We start from the raw sequence: 21183 nt of genomic DNA, 5'->3' as shown, positions 1-21183 counted from the left end.
GACAGGGCAAAGGCAGAATTAAAGGAGAGTATAGGCTTTAAAAAAAACGTGGTCGTTAAAAGTTATATGAAGAAGCTAGATGTCTGATTTGATAGAATATGTCAAATTAATCATTGAGAATCAAAATAGTTGCTTAACTTTACTCAGAAAAGTTTAGTCAGACTTGTTTTGGATACATATAATGCTGTAATCTTTAGAAGAAATCTTTAATTAGTGGATATTTTCTAATCATGTTCAAGTTATGCATTAATAAAACAACAAACAGTCCAGAGTGGAAAAAACAACATTTCAATGCGTTTCAGTGGATAGCCTGTGTTCTTCATCAAAGCTCTTCTAAATTAATGTTTTAGAATGTTATTAGCTTGTATGTTTCTCCCATAATGAAATCGAAAGATTTCTGCTTGCATCTCCTCTCTAGCTACAAAATAAAATTGAACCACCAATCATTATGAAATATAGGCAGGCCAACTACAAAGCGATGAGTGATGTTTACGGGTAATTGGCCAACGCAATTATGGAAGGTAAATATGGATTTTCATTAAGGAGAAAACATGGAGGGTCTCGAAGAACTTTGCGTGGCTAAAATACATTTTCCAAAGGCACAATTTACATTTTGATGTCAATACGATTCTCTCCTGATACTCTCCTATTGCAAATAATATATAAAATAAATAATTTGGATACACAAGCTTATCATTTGGTGACTAAAAGAATCAACACATTTCATCAATTGAATGCATTTCAACCCTGTCCAGTTTCCTTGCTACATCAAAGACAATATTGAACAAAGTTCAAGGGCTTCTACTCAAGGGCTTCAAACAGTGATGTGGCCTGAGGCAACGGTGACATCAGAACTAGGAACTTTTATTCGGGAATATCACAGTTCATTAAACCACAGCTTTGGAAACTCAGGGGCAAGACAGGGACACAACATGTCTTATTTAGATTGACAAAACAGTCGGACATTGTTAAGAGTATCCGATAACAGTTTAATATAGGAGACATTAACCGATACATTCAATAACTAAAGATGAATGTAAAGATGTAAAACAGACTAGGGTATAATGTTGAAAACCTTCCTTGATATGGTGCTGCCATGCCCTCTGTCTAACCTTCTGCATACGACAGAGATTGTAATTATTCTTCTACTAGAATAACTGCCAAAACTGTGTGGTTTGTAAAATAAGCTTTCCATTGCTTTATTGTATAACTTCTGTGCGTAGCTGAGCATTACCTCACCACTTCGAGGCAGCAGTAGTTCACTGCCATAATTCACCAGTAGGTGGCAGCAGTATGCTGTGTACTCATGTCACTAACCCAAAAGCTCTCGTTTTACCAATCCCAATACAAAACCAGAGTTCTAGTACTATTGTGGTTGATTTAACGAGCAAGGCAAACAAACAAACCCCCAAAAAGGCTTTCATGTTAATGTGAAATTAACTCCTTACTTTCTAATATATATATTTAAAAAAAAGATGAACATATCATTTTAACATTACCCCAGTAAAATTACAAGGAGCACATTTGGGTTTCTTCTAGATGTACAGTATATGGGCTCCAGTACAGACTCACCAGTCTTATAAACCCAATAGATGTAATGAACCCCAGAGGTGCTAGCGCGGTGTTCTGTCACCAAAACAATTTCTCACCCCTTTTCCCACTAAAGTTGACACGGATGCTGCAGAGCTGTCACCTGTACAGCGTGCCACAGCTGCCAGCCTAGCGCGCTACAATGCTTTCACCTGCTGAAGCTGCCAATGGCAACTTTGGAACACAACGAGCGCTCTGACACACACACACACACACACACACACACACACACACACACACACACACACACACACACACACACACACACACACACACACACACACACACACACACACACACACACACACACACACACACACACACACACACACACACACACACACACCTCGCATATGTATACGTGCGTGCGCATAGGCACACACACCATATTCTCACCTCCTCACCTGCCACACCAACCCGAGCAGGAGGGGGAAAAAATACAATTTACAAACAGTCATCAGCATCTGGCCTGTGACAAGGCTTGTGCACAAGTTAAATGAAATTTGACTGTGAGTAACAAAGTGACAGCAGGGCCCAAACATCAAGTGTCATATGTATTTTCATGCCTCGACTCAGAGTTGCCGTGTGGTAAACAACATGCTGATTCTGATCCAGAGATCCTGGGCACTGGATACATATGGCAAATTGCACCCCATTGCCAATCTAGTACAGTACTTTTGACCATGGCCAAATGACACTGTATTCCCTATAATATAACGCACTACTTTTGACCAGAGCCAGTGTGTCATTTGATATTTGCAGATACTGTAGCGCCCCTCTGCCATACTGTACAGTACCACCCCAACATATTCCATGATCCTTTGGGGCTGGGCCTCCAGTCCATTGAGCCTTTTACGAGGCGAGACCACACCATGACCAGTCTCTCACAAACTCCCACGTCACACGCTAGCAAACCATCACATTAACGACGGAACACAAAGGGATGAAAAATAACCAGCTGGGCTCCGAAACCCTATAAAATTAATGCGATTTCCAGAGGTTTTTATGAATCAAAACAGATGTCAAAACATTTCTTCAAACAAATTGACTTCCAATTATTTGCGCCACACAATTCCAGATGTTCAACAGATGGGGGGCGCGGAGGGGGGGGGACGGGACCAAAGGTGTCTCGAACCGCAGTTTTGTTTTATTCTGACAATAAAGGCAGGCGGTCACAGTTGTATGTGTTTTAAATCAGTGGGCGGGGCTGAGAGGTGAGCGGAGGGACATGGACGAGAGAAAGAAAGCACATCATTAGGAAAATGTCAATCCAACCAGCGACAGAGAGAACAGAACACCGTGGCGTTCACATAGTCAGTTAATATCTCTGTGCTGAAAGCCAGGACCAACCGTATCAAGGTTTCTCTGAAATGCTAATGTCATCCCTCTGCATATTTTTCTTTCTTTCTTTCTTTCAGTGTTCAAATGAAATGAAAAAAGGAACAATTACTGAACTCACTATTTCATATGCGTGTTCACATGAATAGCCTAGGCATCTGGTCATGCATATGGACATACATTCAATTACATGGCCAGATGTTGTCTATACGCACGTCTATGAACATACCAAGAACTACAGTTTAAGAATGAAGCCGGCAGCAGTCCTTTACGCCACAGACTCGGCTAATAGTGTGTCTAACTGCACTGGGTCCAGGGAATGATCCCGACTGGCTCTGATCCCATTATAACCAGAGCCCTGGGGCCTGAGGGAGCCATTGGGGATCCACCAGGGATCGAAGATGTCCGTGTTATTCAGCCTGGGCCCATAGAGGAGCCATCCACTGGGGCTCCATTGGGGTTCCCTGATTCAGCCTCAGTCTCCTCACTAACGGGCTGCCTTTAGCACCTCCGGCCCAGCCTCTGATCTGAGGGGGTCAAAATATCCCTTCTCTGACTCTCTCCCCCTCTCCAGCCATAACATCTCAGGCTAACGTATTCTAGTGGAGCAGAAAAGCAGGTCCGTTTTGTTGGGTTAGCATCTAACTTTCCCCGTTTAATTCCTCCACTATTGGGAACTGCTATGCTAATCCTCCCATCATTGGCCCCCTCTCCCACTCTTCCTCGTTCTCTCTCTGCTAACCTTCTGAAATCTGGGTGACCTTGGTGGGGCAGTGGGGATGGCGGGGACAGTGGGGGGATGGCGGGGCCGTGGCCATGGAAGGTCCTGATTGATTTGTAATTCAAAACGGGAGCGACAGGTCTAGGGCTGTGATGGTCGCTGCTTTAACTGCCACCCTTACCACCCCGAACCCCCCAAACACCTTAGGGGGAAACCAAGGAAAGCAAGCGGGGAAAATATTCTATAAAACAAGAGAAAAATTAAAGTTGAATCTAACAATGGAGAGTGCAATTGGCCAATGCGCTGTAGAGTGTCTCTCTGTTCTTCTGCGCGTCTCCGGCGTAAGTGAGTGTGTGTTAGTCAAGAGAGAGACGGAGGTGAAGCGAGATGCAGGGCGTGACGTCTGGGTAAATGTCAGCCAGGTTTGGGGTGGATATGATGATCATTACCACAGTGAGATAATTGGCTCTAGCTGTGTGGGCCGAGGTGTTTGGTGAGCGCCTCTTCTCTCCAATGGGCATCTTTCTACTCGTCTACATTATTCATCTATTCATCCACCTCTTTATCTCTCTCTCCTCCCCTCCCTCACCCAGGAATCCAGGCCATCGCTGGGCCTTCATTCATAATTGATGGGTAATTGTTTATTAAATGCAAGACCTGACCCTATTATGTCTATTACCATGTCTGCAGAGTAGTAGTGTGTGCACTTCCCCATATTCTAAAGATCTTACCATCTCCTTTAGGAGATGGGATCGTATGGATAAGTGGGTATGGATGGATGGATGGATGGATGGATGGATGGATGGATGGATGGATGGACGCAAGGGAAAACAGAGGTGTAGGGAAAGGGGGGGAAGAAAGAAAGAGAGGAAGCCGGCCGAGGGAGGAGAGGAGCGAGAGGAATGATAAAAAAGAAAGAAGTCGATGCGATTGGCCCGCGCGGAGTTAGTGCGGAGTTCAGTCAGTCTCCGTACAGAGTGAGAGGATAGGACGAGAGACAAAGGAGCAGAAATAACCTCTTTTACTCTCATTACATTGACTCTTAATCTCTCCACGGCCCGTCGTGGGCAATCCCAGCTCTGGGCGTTTGGAGGGTAAAGCCTTCCGACGAGACCGTCCGTCAAAAGCGGATTCATTACCTGAGATGGGACTGCGGCTGCGTGCTAAATGGCACCCCGTTGGGCTACGGTCCAAAATAGTGCACTATGTAGGGAAAAAGGTTGTCATTTGGGAACACAGCGCGAGTGTCTGTCTGGCCACCACTGAGCCCAGTTAAATGTCGTCTCTGCCAGGGAGGGACAGAGACACAGAGAGGACCTGATTGGGACCAGGCACCACTAGAGGTCAGTGTGGCTACAGAATTAAAAGGTATATCTCTAAATGCCTGACAGGGCTGAGGCTAAGGCTTGGACTCAAGCAGATGCAAACATCACAAAAGGGAGGACAAAATATAATTCAGGTGATGGAAATGAATCGAAATGAAATGATTAAGTTCAGTTAATTACTCGGTAGCTTAGGCAAATCAGCTTAACTTATATTGAAAATCATTACTTCAGCTAACGCGTAGTCAGGCAGGCAGATTCCGGGAAGATATTTAGCCAACATGTACTTAAAACAGCCTATATCAGTGTATATAAAGTAGGAACTCGGTTAATGGATTAGATAGCATACTGTGTGCCCCATGTATCCTAACACATATTAATGTGCCATTAAGTTATATTAAGTCTTGGGGAAAAACAGTAAAAATAAAAAAATAAAATGCATATCCACAGATGGCTGAGTGTAGAAGGAGGAGTTGGGGTGTTTTATTTCCTATCGTACCTGGTGTCATATTATACTAAGTGTTTGTATAGTCAATGTGATGCCACAAAGTGATTGACAGTTTTGTTCAATACAATTCCCTTCCAGAAAATAGAAGAAGAAAAAAAACTTTTTACACACATCCATTTAATGAAAGCGCTCATTGGAATATTATAGTATCTTTCCACACACACACACACACACACACACACACACACACACACACACACACACACACACACACACACACACACACCACACACACACACACACACACACACACACACACACACACACACACACACACACACACACACACACACACACAGGCAGAGAGGTGAAATGAAAGGAGGAAATATTGTGTGAGGTGTAGTGAGTGTAGCGATCTGTATGATGGAATGTCATTACCTTGGCTGAGTTCAAAGTGATTAACACGGCGTGTTAATTAAGAGCTCGGAGCCTAAGGAGTGGGTGTGTTGCTAATCTTAAGGACACAGTTGTGAAGAGTTAGCTCCTCTCTACACATAAACACACAGTAGAGATCAGCTACTGCTGCCTTCTTTTAAACAAAATGGATTAAAACAATACGGTTCACAATAACAGTCTAAAATAGAATCTGAATTTTAAAAAATGGCATATTGAGTTAATCAAAGTCAATGTATGCTGTGATAAAATAGCACATTTTACAACATGATAAATGCTTAATAATATTACTAATAATACTTATGTTTGTACATAAGACAAAATGTAATTGAAACATTTTATATTACACATACAATGCTGTGTAATACAGTGCATTTTAACGGTAGACACTGCACTTCAGGCTCACCTAGTGTTATAGAAACCTTGTGGGAAAGTGCACTCAGTCTCAACTCATAATCAATGAACGCAGCCTGGATAAAAGGACTACTAGTGAAATCAACTACAGGTACATGTGAACAATGGAACATACTATTCTGAAGCAAAATATTTGGGAAATGAAATACATTACAAAACTAATAACAATGAAAATGGTTCAAATTAACAATGACTATAAACCATTAATAAACTTTAAAACATTTACATCTCTCTCTTTAAGAACGTCAGGTGTAGGCCTATATCAAATAGCCGTAAACCGATCTAAAGATCATCAAATCAAATATGATTGGTCACATCCACGTGTTTAGCAGATATTATTGCGGGTGTAGCAAAATGCTTGTGTTTCTAGTTCCAACAGTGCAGTAATGTCTAACAAGTAATATCTAACAATACACACAATCTAAAGTAAAGTAAAGGAATGGAATTAAGAATATATAAATATTAGGATGAGCAATGTAAGAGCAGCATAGACTAAGATACAGTAGAATAGGATAGACTACAGTATATACATATGAGATGAGTAATGCAAAATAAGTAAACATAATTAAAGTGACTAGTGTTCCATTATTAAAGTGGCCAGTGATTTCAAGTCTATGTATATAGGGCAGCAGCCTCTAATGTGCTACTGATGGCTATTTAACAGTCTGATGGCCTTGAGATAGAAGCTGTTTTTCAGTCTCTCAGTCCCAGCTTTGATGTACCTATACTGACCTCGCCTTCTGGATGATAGCAGGGTGAACAAGCAGTGGCTGGGGTGGTTGTTGTCCTTGATGATCTTTTTGGCCTTCCTGTGACATCGGGTGCTGTAGGTGTCCTGGAGAGCAGATAGCTTGCCCCCGGTGATGTGTTGGGCAGGGATGCACCACCCTCTGGAGAGCCCTGCGGTTGTGGGCGGTGCAGTTGCTGTACCAGGCGGTGATACAGCCCAACAGGATGCTTTCAATTGTGCATCTGTAAAAGTTGAGTGTTTTAGGTGCCAGGACAAATTTCTTCAGCCTCCTGAGGTTGAAGAGGCGCTGTTGTGTGGGTGGTCCATTTCAGTTTGTCAGTGATGTGTACGCAGAGGAACTGGAAGCTTTTCACCTTCTCCACTGCAGTCCCGCCAATGTCGATAGGGGGGTGCTCCCTCTGCTGTTTCCTGAAGTCCACGATCAGCTCCTTAGTTTTGTTTACGTTGGGTGAGAGGTTATATTCCTGGCACCACACTCCCAGGGCCCTCACCTCACACTCCCAGGACCCTCCCCTCACAATCCCAGGGCCCTCACCTCCTCCCTGTAGGCTGTCTTGTCATTGTTGGTAATCAGGCTCACTGTTGTGTTGTCTGAAACTTGATGATTGAATTGGAGGCGTGTGTGGCCACGCAGTCATGGTTGAACAGGGAGTACAGGAGGGGGCTGAGCACGTATCCTTGTGGTGCCACAAGTGTTGAGGATCAGCGAAGTGGAGGTGTTGTTTCCTACCTTCACCACCTGGGGGCGGCCTGTCAGGAAGTCCAAGACCCAGTTGCACAGGGTGGGGTTCAGACCCAGGGCCTCAAGCTTAATGATGAGCTTGGAGGGTACTATGGTGTTGAATGCTAAGCTATAGTCAATGAACAGCATTCTTTCATAGGTATTCCTCTTGTCCAGATGGGATAGGGCAGTCTGCAGTGCGAGGGCGATTGCATCGCCTGTGGATCTATTGGGGCGGTAAGCAAATTGAAGTGGGTCTACGGTGTCAGGTAAGATAGAGTTGATATGATCCTTGACTTGTGTCTCAAAGCAATTCATGATGACAGAAGTGAGTGCAACGGGACGATAGTAATTTAGTTCAGTTACCTTTGCTTTCTTGGGTACGGGAACAATGGTGGACATCTTGAAGCATGTGGGGACAACAGACTGGGACAGTGAGAGATTGAATATGTCCGTAAACACACCAGCCAGCTGGCCTGCGCATGCTCTGAGGACGCGGCTAGGGATGCCGTCTGGGCCGGCAGCCTTGCGAGGGTTAACGCGCTTAAACGTCTAACTCACGTCGGCCACGGATGCAAATCCCCCCCCCCCCACCGCGATGTACACTACTGAACAGTAAGGAAACGGAAGTTCCAATGGCAGACCCTCTCAACACTGTTGAGTTGATTAACTGAACTAGAGAGAGAGGAGTGAGGAGTGAAACGCCCATCTATCCCAAAAGCCTGTTGATACCAGCAACGCCTGCCGGTGATTATACAGGGGTAGAGCAGGCTAATGCCATCCAAATGAATGAGCAAGCCAGTTTCAATGAGCTTATCGGTTGTGCTGCGCGTAACACACGCGGAGTTCTGTAAATAATACCACGGCAGCTGTCACCCCCAGCTCAAACACATCGTACGGAGCAACTACGTCGCTAATGCCATGTTAGGATTAGCTAACACAGATGAGTGAATATATCATGAACTGAGGAGAAGTCCTGCCAGGCCAACAACAGTTTACAGTACAGAAGGAATCTTCTCCAACAAATAAAATGTAATTAAGGAGTGGGGAGAGAAGAGCAGAGAGAGGTGGGGGCGTACACACACACACACACACACTCACACACAACATGCAAATGCTCCTTTGTTACTTGCCGTTATGCATCCTAATACCCAGAGAGTAAAATACCTTTTTTCGCATTATGGAATTTGTCATGTTCAGTTGGAGCTGTCATATCTAGGAGTGTGTGCGTTAATGTGTATAATCTGCTTTGCAACACATCAATTATGATGGATATTCCTCCAGCGCCAGGGTTTTGATAGCAGCCTTTACGGTAATCAGTCTTCTCTTGTTAGGCAAGCAACCTGTTTAGTAAATAATGATCCACTTTGGCGGAGGCTGGCTGCTGTGTGTGAGTGTGAAAGTGAGTGAGTGTGTGTGTGTGTGTGTGTGTGTGTGTGTGTGTGTGTGTGTGTGTGTGTGTGTGTGTGTGTGTGTGTGTGTGTGTGTGTGTGTGTGTGTGTGTGTGTGTGTGTGTGTGTGTTTGCCAAGGAGCAAGGATCAAGCCGAGTGGATACAAAAATGCTTTAGGCTAGAATTCAATCAAAGCCGCAATGTGGAAAACAAATACATATTTTACAAATTCTTCCACACAATCTTTCACTGTCTCACCCAACCATGCCACAGAGTGCATGCATACCCGTTGTGGCTTCCCCCTTAAGTAGGAAGCAAGTAGAAAGAAAAAAGTGAGAAGCTTTGCCAGCTTTCCACCATCTCTCCCGCTTCCTCTCTCCATCCCACTCTCTTTCTCTCCCTCCCCCCATGTCTCCCTCTCCCCACTTCTCCCCCCACTCCCTCTCTATCCTCTCACTCTCTGGGGCTGGGGCCTCGGGGAAAGAGGAGCAGAGCCACAGTCCTAATTCGCTGCTCAACCCTGCAGCGGGCGTAAGATAACAGCATGGCTTAAAACACCCGGCCCCTCTCCCTGTTCCCTCTCTCTCCTTCAACAAAGGCCTGTTTGTTCAAACTTCCACACCTGAGACTGCTGGAACATCAGCACACAGCCACATCACCGTGAGGGCGTCTTCAAAAATAAACATGTTTAAAACAAGGCCCTCCCGTTTTGCTTGGCTCAGATCCTCCTCGTATCCCCCCTCCATTTTTTTCACGCTCTTATTTGGCGTGGAGACGGAGAAAGGGCCTTGAGAGGCTGGTGATGGTGGGGGGCTGATTACACACACCAACGGCTCTGGAGGGCTTTAGCCCCTGAGGCCCATCGGGAGCTGCATGGATCAGATGGAGGTTTCTGTCAGACCCAACACTTCAGTCAGGCCTTCACTCTATTCCCCCAGCATCAGCACAAACCCTGACTGATCCGCCTGGAAATCACTCACAGACCCTGTGCTGTATGTATATTGCGGTGTAGTGTAAAGCACCGTAGACGGCTGTATTGAAGTTGCTAGAAGTGCTTAAACAAATTCAAGCCTTATATTGCCAATCAACGGGAGAATTTGGGGGAGGGTGAAGGGGAGGAAAGAAAATGGCCGCCACCTACTTATCCCCTCAGAATCGACAGTTAAAAAAGCAAGAGGAAAAGAGTCACAAAACATAACACTTTTAAAAAATGACAACAATCAATTGACATTGACAATGATGTGGCAATGAAGGAAAAGATAATATCAGATACTTTCACTGTTTGTTTATTGTCAATATATTCGATTTACTTCACTACCTCCCTTAGTTCTACCCCTAGAAGTCAATCCATCAGGGTTGAGTGAGTGAGAGAGAGGGGGCTTGAATCGTCCCATGACAGAAGAATGAGCACCTAGCTACCTATCCTCAGTGCATTCAGTGGTGTGGAATGGCTTTATTTATGAAGTAGTGCAGGCAGGCAGGCAGGCAGGCAGACAGCGAGATAATGCAGTCAGCCACACGCTACGGCCAGTAGCCATGCAATCCTCACACATTTTAAAGATTGATGCTGTTTTGCGTGAAGAATGGTCCCTCATGTGAACGGCAGTCAGGGGACTGAGGGCAAGCACCTACATCAAACGGTGCTGGAATAAAAAAAAAGAAGACAGATATTTCTCTTCTGCAAATGTCTTCTACAAGAAATTGTTGGTGTTGAAAATATTTCAAAAGATATGATTTTATGTTATTACATTCATCTGATTTCAATGTCGTTAACTGAAGGCAGTCACATGTGAGTTACGCACCAGAGGATTTGAATAGGCCGGAGAAATGAAAAATGCCCTTGAGATGATCTTCCCTCTCTATCGGTTTGCTTGATCATCAAGTCGGACTGACGGGCAATTAAAATTACACTCACGTGACACGGTCATTACATTCTAATCAGCAGCATCAGTAGCTACAGTGCAGTATTCACTGACTCTTTTGACGCATGGTGTTGAGTATAATTTTTTGAATTGTGTGAGGTAAAACAGTTGCTCTCTAACTGGCCATAAAAGCGCGAATAGATCCCTTTTCGCAGACACCTGGGGAACTTTCCAGTCATGGAAAAGCGTGTCTCTAAAACAGGAAATCAGGCAATCTCTGCAGTGCTGCCCAGAGAGGAACAACTCCTCACCAAAATCAATCCATTAAACTCATTACAGATACACCCACTGTCCTGTATACTCCCTCTCCGGTGCTCGAGGTCGTCAGGCTGCTCATTATTATGTACACCTGTCACCATCGTTACTTGCATCAGCGCCTCATCAGACTCACCTGGACTTAATTACCTGCCTGATTAGTTTCCCTATATATGTCACTCCCTTTGGTTCTTTCCCAAGGAGTTATTGTTTCTGTTCCATTGTTTCATGCCTGTACGTTACTCATGTTTCTTGGTTTGTTTCCTCGTGTTATTTATTATTAAAGTCACTCTCTGAACTCTCTTCCCGACTCCCAGCGTACACGTTACAGAATAACGCCTCACCAACGGGGAGCATTTTTTTGTTTCTTGTTAGTGTAGGTGACGTCGGGTCCGGGTGCTGCTACCGGAGCAACCAGGGATAACTCAGCTGGCTCGTCAGGCTTCCATGCCTCAGCCGGTTCGTTAGGTTTAGAAGACCCGGTTGCCCTGTCAACCGTCCGTTGCCGAGTCTACTGAGGATGCCTCAGCCGGCTCGTCAGGCTCCCCATGCCTCGGCCGGCTCGTCAGGCTCCCCAGCTCCCGCCTCGGCCGGCTCGTCAGGCTCCCGCGCTTCAGCCGGCTCGTCAGGTTCCCGCGTAAGGGGTGTACTCGGGGGAGGTGGCCTATTTTACCTCAGCTTAAACCTGACACACCTGTGGAGTAGTGAAGCATCAGGAACACATACCCCATTGTTTCTTCACTTCATTCTGTTACCAACTAACTGCAATCCCCCTTTACCGAGGGCCACGTGCAGTAGTCCCAGTGGTGTATACTGAGCAACTAAGGTGAGTTACTTTTCCCTTTAAACTAAGTAAACAAACGTAGCTAGGACAGTCTAAGTTATTGAGCTCTGACATGATACTGGATGGGGCTGGCCTATGACAAAGTTAGAACTATACACTCCCAGACAGATTTTTAACAGCATGACTAACATGGTTAAATGTAAACCAAATGCCAATACATGCTGCAGAGGAGCATCTGCCGGCAAGACACTTGAGAGGAACTTAAGGTTGTAATCATCAGTATCACCGAGAGTGTGTACTGCATCATACAAGTCAGACAGGAGAGGAAATACTTTTCCATCTTTTCACAACCCTTAAAGACTAAATATAGAGTCTGGCTCTTGTACCGTCGGATCACATATTTCAGTCTGACCCCGTTTCAACAGACAAAGAAAGCACTCAATGTTTTTTCTTTTTTTTCCCCTTCCCTCTCCTTTTCTCAACACGTTTAATATCTCACTTCTTCGTCTGCCTGACGCGATAGGATTTACAGCTAAAACAACAGCGGGGGGCTCAGATGCGTTCGCTCAGTAAACTGCCCGTTCGTTAAAAGAGAGATGTTATACTCAGGTCACGTTGGTTCCCATCTTGTTTTGCCAGGTGGAGCCGCCACAGTCGCGCTGTTTTGATACAACCCAGCTGGCAGAGGCCGATACCAGTTTAGTCTGAGGAATCAGCCTGTGCAAACAAACACGCGGATCCCCGCTGCATCTGCCAACCATTAGCTATGTATCGGCAGTGAAGGGAGGGAGAGAAACAGAGAAACAGAGAGAGGGATGGTGTGTGTGTGAGAGAGAGAGAAATGGAGAGCGGGAGAGACAGAGATTGTGTGTGGGCGAGAGGGATTTAGAGAGAGAGAGAGAGAGAGACAGAGAAAGGGAGTGCGGGAGATAGAGCAAGAGAGAGAGAGGAGGAGAGAGAGAGAGAGAGAGAGAGAAGAGAGAGCGAAAGAGAGGGAGGGAGGGCGAGAGAGATGGAGGAAGGGTGATAGGTCCTGCTAAATAAGCCTGATCCTGTTTCAGAGCAAGCAAATAAACAATAGCCCCAGCATCATTATTCATTAGAGATGATATGGCCAGGGAGGTCTTAAAAGCACACCTGCTCTGTGTGGGAGGGCCGCATGCCCACTCACTGACTGACTCCCCCAAGCACTGGTCCTCTGAGAGGAGTGGGCTGGCCAGACGTCTGCATACTTCAACCCCATGGGAGATACCACCTAATTCTTACAGGTGTGGTGAGTTACCTCCATGCACTGTGAAGTGCTACGATGGGGGTTATTCAAAGTGAATTTATGCCATTTATTCATTCTTCATCCTTCTAAAAGTACAATTCAACAGCGCAATATGAGTAAGTAGGTGAAGTGAAATCCAGCATTGTTTTTATGGAGAATTCCTGGGGTGTGCCAAGAACACGTTCCCTGCAAACATGTATCGGATTATATTTTCAGTCATTCCAACACAATGCATGAAACTGATGAAACATTTGCTCCGCTAAGCAATTCCAGAGTGTCAGAACGATTGAAGCTTACTCGTAAACACGCACTTCTCCCGGGAATAGTAAATTGTTACAAAGCAGGGAAAAGCTTTTGTGTTGATGGCAGAGAAGTGAAAACCACACATTGGTTACAAACCCTTTTGGTGTGTATGGATAGCTTTTATGCTTGAAAACATCTCCAGTGCCAGGGGTAGTGTGACTAAGAGAAAGGAGAGAGAGTGAGATAGATAGAGAGAGGGAAATTAGAGAAAATGTCAGATAGAGAGAGAGAATGAGAGAAAAGGTCAGAGGAGGGAAATGGAGAGTGGGGGAGCGGCGGAGCTGTTTTCATTGGCACACCTGCGTTGAAAAACTCCCGGTAACAGGAAGGTCTAAAAGTAAATTACATCACCGGCGAAGCCAACAAAAATGTTTCTCACTGATGTAATTTGACAGTGATTTTAATTATGCTGACACTTATAAACTTATCAAATTATTGAGCAGTGAATACTGCAATAATGCCACACTGGCTGCCTGTGCTTTTTCAACATTTACTCTGTCACACCCATTTCTCTTGTAAATACACAAAATGAAATAAATGAACATTTGACTTCCTAGTTATGGCAAAGTTAAAGGGATAGTTCAGGATTTTCCTAGAGTCAGATGAACTTGTGGATACTATTTTTATGTCTCTGCATCCAGTATGAAGGAAGTTAAAGGTAGTTTTGCGAGCCAATGCTAACTATCATTAGCATGCTGGCTGTACCCAAAGACTTCCAGTCTTTGTGCCAACCTAGTTACCCCTCCTGAACTACTGTATTTGATCAGAGCCTAGTGTGTGTGTGTGTGTGTGTGTGTGTGTGTGTGTGTGTGTGTGTGTGTGTGTGTGTGTGTGTGTGTGTGTGTGTGTGTGCATTTCTCTGTATTTATCTCCACTGGGCTTTCCTTTCTTCCCCTGGCTCTGTTCATTAGCTGAATCTTGTTCCCCTGCCCCGCTCCACAGCACCGCTCCTGGTGCTAATCATTCTTAATTTCAGAGGCCCCTCAGTGCCCCCACTACCCCAGCTATCCCCTCCCGGGGCCCCAACACAACCCCCTCACCAGAGCCTGGTCCTCCAGCCTCCACACACATTAACACTCAACACAGAGTGGACCACACCATGCTTAACCTACTATAGCACCACCCGGGTCAGGCCTGGTCAGATATAGAGATAGATACTGAAGTAGTTTTAATCAATCTACAATAACAGACAACGGCTGGACTGTGGGGTCTAAAGGTCTGGAAGACTCAAACCAACATTATTGGTAGGAGAGAGAGAGAGTTCAGAATGCTAACATTGACACTTTTCATCTCAGATGAGTGGCTCATGCATGCCGGCTGACTTGTTACCATAGAAATCAATTCCATAGCACACCACCCTTCACCACCCATGATTGTCTCACTGTTTGGGAGGAGAGACTGACATAGCTGTATGTATGTTAAATGGTTGAGTAGACGTAATTAATCACTTGGTGCTGAGGGGTATTTTGCGGAGGAATGGCGACGGCGTAATTTGTTCCAATAAGGCGTATCTGAAGGAAGGGGAAACGTGCTCAACCACGTTGCAGTCTGAGAAAACATTGTGGAGGAGAAACAGACAGCATGGAGCACTGAGAGAATCCTCCTTCCCCACTATGTCAGTCCCGGCTGGGCTGCTACTCAGGCAACCCTCCCCTGGTTGGCTGGGGCTGCTCACTCTGCGTGGGAGGGAGTGACTCTGGAGACATCATCAGCCACTCCACCATGAGAAACCTTGCTGCCTTCAATCACGTTGTCGCCTGTAATTAATATTAATCATCGTTCCTCCATCTCAGTTCTGCTGCTGCTGATAAATATTGATATGGTGCTGTGATGACGATGAACAATAAGAAAATAATGCACTGCTAACATTGGGCGAGGTCGTGAAAATGTGAGAAATTGAATATGAGCAAGCACATGCACCTACACACACACGACCCCCCCCCCCCCCCCCCCTCCCCACCCCACCCCCCACTATCATTTTCAGATGACACGGTTGGCCTGTACGCTGACAGTGAGGTCACGACCCTGTGATGACCATACCCACAGTAGGCCCGGCCAGTCACGGCTGGCTCCTGGTTCAAAAGGAAGTGACACGTTGACACCCAACTGCCCTCTACTCTCCCCCCGTGTGGACTGTTCCTCTCTCCTGAGGGCCTGTTTAAACCGCCTGTTTAAACCGCCTTTCACAATTTAATTGTCCCTAATCACTGTTGAAGGTCAAAGCCACTCAGTGAAACAGTGCCTCAGTCTCAGCACACACATGCACACTCACACACAGGAAACTTCCAACTGTCACTGCCAACTGGGAATCAGCGATTGGACAGCCATGCGTTGCCCCAGCAACCACCTAGGCTAGCTACACAGCACTGTACTGTACTTCAGTCCATTATGAATAGGTTATTTTGTAAATACTGAAATGGAGTGAAACTGTAATTAGGGCCCTTTAAGGTCCAAGTAGTCTCATAGGAATTAATCAGAAAGGAAGCTGAAAATTAACAGTGAAAACATACAGTTGAAGTCGGAAGTTTACATACACCTTAGCCAAATACATTTAAACTCAGTTTTTCATAATTCCTGACATTTAATCCTAGTAAAAATTCCCTGTCTTAGGTCAGTTAGGATCACAACTTTATTTTAAGAATGTGAAATGTCAGAATAATAGTCGAGAGAATGATTTATTTCAGCTTTTATTTCTTTCATCACATTCACAGTGGGTCAGAGGTTTATATACAATCAATTAGTATTTGGTAGCATTGCTTTAAATTGTTTAACTTGGGTCAAATGTGTCGGGTAGCCTTCTACAAGCTTCCCACAATAAGTTGGGTGAATTTTGGCCCATTCCTCCTGACAGCGCTGGTGTAACTGAGTCAGGTTTGTAGGCCTCCTTACTCGCACACGGTTTTTCAGTTCTGCCCACAAATTTTCTATAGGATTGAGGTCAGGGCTTTGTGATGGCCACTCCAATACCTTGACTTTGTTGTCTTTAAGCCATTTTGCCACAACTTTGGAAGTATGCTTGGGGTCATTGTCCATTTGGAAGACCCATTTGCGACCAAGCTTTAACTTCCTGACTGAGGTCTTGAGAAGTTGCTTCAATATATCCACATAATGTTGCCAGCTATTTTGTGAAGTGCACCAGTCCCTCCTGCAGCAAAGCACCCCCACAACATGATGCTGCCATCCCCGTGCTTCACGGTTGGGATGGTGTTCTTCGGCTTGCAAGCCTCCCCCTTTTTCCTCCGAACATAATGATGGTCATTATGGCCAAACAGTTCTATTTTTGTTTCATCAGACTAGAGGACATTTCTCCAAAAAGGACGATCTTTGTCCCCATGTGCAGTTGCAAACCGTAGTCTGGCTTTTTTATGGTGGTTTTGGAGCAGTGGCTTCTTCCTTGCTGAGCGGCCTTTCAGGTTATGTCGATATAGGGCTTGTTTTACTGTGGATATAGATACTTTTGTACCGGTTTCCTCCAGCATCTTCACAAGTTCCTTTGCTGTTGTACTGTGATTGATTTACACTTTTCACACCAAAGTACGTTCATCTCTAGGAGACAGAACGCGTCTCCTTCCTGAGCGATATGACGGATGCGTGGTCCCATGGTGTTTATACTTACGTATTATTGTTTTTACAGATGAACGTGGTACCTTCAGGCGTTTGAAAATTGCTCCCAAGGATGAACTAGACTTGTGGAGGTCTACAATTCTTTTTCTGAGGTCTTGGCTGATTTCTGAGTTTGAAGTTAGGACTTTAAATACAACCACAGGTACACCTCCAATTGACTCAAATTATGTCAATTAGTCTATCAGAGGCTTCTAAAGCCATGACAATTTTCTGGAATTTTCCAAGCTGTTTAAACGCACAGTCAACTTAGTGTAGGTAAACTTCTGACCCACTGGAATTGTGATACAGTGAATTATAAGTGAAATAATCTGTCTGTAAACAATTGTTGGAAAAATGACTTGTGTCATGCACAAAGTACATGTCCTAACCGACTTGCCAAAACTATAGTTTGTTAACAAGAAATTTGTGGAGTGGTTGAAAAACGAGTTTTAATGACTCTAAGTGTATGTAAACTTCCGACTTCAACTGTACATCGCTATAAAAATATCCACATTTCTGCAATTACACAGACAGACAGACAGACAGACAGACAGACAGACAGACAGACAGACAGACAGACAGACAGACAGACAGACAGACAGACAGACAGACAGACAGACAGACAGACAGACAGACAGACAGACAGACAGACAGACAGACAGACAGACAGAGAAAGCAAGAGATAGAGAATATATGAGCTGTAAAAATAGAAGTAATCATCTGTGTGTGTGTGTGTGTGTGTGTGTGTGTGTGTGTGTGTGTGTGTGTGTGTGTGTGTGTGTGTGCGTGTGTGTGTGTGTGTGTGTGTGTGTGTGTGTGTGTGTGTGTGTGTGTGTGTGTGTGTGTGTGTGTGCGTGTGTGTGTAGACTAGAGCAGAGGATGGTGTCTGAAGGTCACTGAGACATTGAGGCAATCACCCTAATGAAAACAAACGAGGGAAAGAGAGGGGCTCTGCTATGCCTCAGTATAATCACACACGCGCGCACGGCCCGGTGCACACACTCAGTCTCACACACACCGCATTGTTATTTTATTTACTATACATGCTCATCTAGCCTTTTGAGGCCTCACCAGCCACTAATGACACTATCACATGAAAAGACAAAGAAATACGAGAAGGTTGATCCTGGCGGGATGTATATACAAGGCGAGCTAGGAGCAGGAGGCATTGCACACGACTGTGACATTCAGCCTAAAGAAAATGATTAATGGCACAGTGCGGTATGTATCATCATATAGCATGGAAATATTAACATGCTCACTTTGACTGTACAATACCTTTACACTGAACAGTCTTACACTGACTCTTAAAGGTCCGATGCAGCCGTTTTTATCTCAATATCAAAGCATTTTTGTTGGGAACAATTAAGTACGTTACTGTGATAGTTTTAAATTCAAATGGTCAAAAAGAAACAAACATTTGCTGCTCAATCACCTGCTTGATTAGCTCCCTATATATGTCACTCCCTTTGGTTCTTTCCCTAGGCGTTATTGTTTCTGTTCCATTGTTTCATGCCTGTACGTTACTCATGTTTCTTGGTTTGTTTCCTCGTGTTATTTATTATTAAAGTCACTCTCTGAACTTGATTCCCGACTCCCAGCGTACACGTTACAAAATAACGCCTCACCAAAGGGGAGCATTCATTAGTTTTTTGTTAGTGTAGGTGACGTCGGGTCCGGGTGCTGCTACCGGAGCAACCAGGGATAACTCAGCTGGCTCGTCAGGCTTCCATGCCTCAGCCGGTTCGTTAGGTTTACAAGACCCGGTTGCCCTGCCAAACGTCCGTTGCCGAGTCTACCGAGGATGCCTCAGCCGGCTCGTCAGGCTCCCCATGCCTCTGCCGGCTCGTCAGGCTCCCCATGCCTCTGCCGGGTCGTCAGGCTCCCGCGCCTCAGCCGGGTCATCAGGCTCCCGCGCCTCAGCCGGCTTGTCAGGTTCCCGCGCCTCAGCAAAAGCGAATGGCCCGCTCCTCATCCCTCTGGTCGGCATCCTGTTTCTATGTTTTGTAGTAAAAAAAATGCATTTTTTCGCAACATGAAACCTTATTAACATCTGTCCATATACAGTACACCCCCCGGAAGAATATGACACTTTAAAAAAAAATTCTGACAAGTGATCACTTAGATATGGTCATTTTCACGTTTTCATAAATTCTTAGAATGTTTGGGAATTGCGTATACGAAGGCATTTGTGAAACTTCTATAGCAATATAGAGTGGGAAAGCGGCCATGCATTTGGACAATTAACAGACACTGCAGTAAATAAAACCTAATAAAAACATCTGTCTCGTCCAGGACCGGAGTCTACACAGACCGGTGCACCATAGCCAATCAGAGCTACAGTAGACCTTTATGCAAACAAGCCATTGCCACACAGGCCTGCCATCATTCACTTTGAATTGGACTGTGTGTTTACAGGCAGTTGCAACAGCGTGACATTAGATCATTAGAACGCATTCGCCAAATGCCACAAAATACACCTGAATGGATTTCTGCAAATATGTCAATACCTCTTACATTTGGGAACTTTACAGTCCTATTGATCAAACAACCATAAAAAGGTAGGCTCTCTCTCAGTTATGCACATCAACAACAAGACAAATAACTAATGCTAGCCAGAGCAAGATGAGCTAAAATATAACAAAGGAACATTAGATAAACCCTCTCAAACTTTTTCAGCTAGTTGGTCGTCAAAATTCAAAAGGCACTCGCACATCTGAGCAATCTTTTTTACAGGTGCATGGTAACAGTTGAACAAGATGAAGGAAAAAGGAAACCGCTCTGACGAAGGCCGCTACGTAAGCTTATTAAAGATCAGTGATACTATCAAGAGCAGTGTGCAGTTTCCTTTTTCCTTCAGCTAGCCGTCAAAATTGCACTGATTAATGATGGGGAATTGTAGCCTACTCGTCCTTCAGCAGCTGGCTAAAGTTGCCTAGCTTGCTAGCTAGCTGCTTACAGACACATATGAGAACCTCACCCTGACCATTTTACTCGCCCTAACAGAGCTGGTTAGCTAGGCTGTTGTGAGCAAACGGGAGGAGAAGCTTACTCCATAAAAACTTACAAACGTGAAAACAATTTTATTTTGAGATGGTGTGAAATCCAAAGTTGTGCTATATATTAATTGGGTATGTTATAGCACATTTTTTAACATAGATATTGATACATTACTAGCTCAAACACTTAAGTGGGTGATGGTGATTTCAGATCAAAAGTGGTGGGAGTAAAAAGCATACATTGCACGAACCCCCAATCTGATAGTGGGGTGGTAGATGCCCACCAGTCTCCCTTATGGCTCAGCTCAGGTGACTACATACACCATACATCCTTCTCTCTCTCACACACACACAGTCAGCTCAGAGAGGTCCAGTTCAGAGAGGTCCAGCTCAGAGAGGTACAGCTCAGAGAGGTCCATCATTAGCAGATTTTAATTTAGAATGGAAAATGTATGTTTATGCAACAAATGTTAGGGCATCAAATCGTATCTAACTAAATTGGGTCGATTCGTTCCCTCTAATCAAACCAAATCGCATCAAATCGTACAAACTAAAATGCATCTTTCCTGTATCTTTGACAGTAAAAAAGTGCAGTCAAAAACGTTATTTTCCTGTGTTTTATATATGCAGTATTTCCACACTATGAGGTTGGAATAATACTGTGAAATCGTGAAAATGATGACAATGCACTTTTAGTGTGGGATGAAGCCTGTTGTGGTGGGATTTTTGGCCTGCCTGGTGACATAACCAGGTGGTAAATTAGTTAATATACCAATAAGGAAGAGAGTTTCAAACCTCTCCTCCTCACTCAGACAGTCCTAGCAAAATTGTTGCTTGAGAAATTTTAATTGAAAACAAATCACAGTAAGGTACATAATTGTTACCCAGAAAGGATTT

Source organism: Salmo salar, chromosome 07 (assembly GCF_965601325.2).
Source record: "Salmo salar chromosome 07, fSalSal1, whole genome shotgun sequence".
NCBI lineage: Eukaryota > Metazoa > Chordata > Actinopteri > Salmoniformes > Salmonidae > Salmo > Salmo salar.
Note: the sequence above shows the minus strand (reverse complement) of the source record.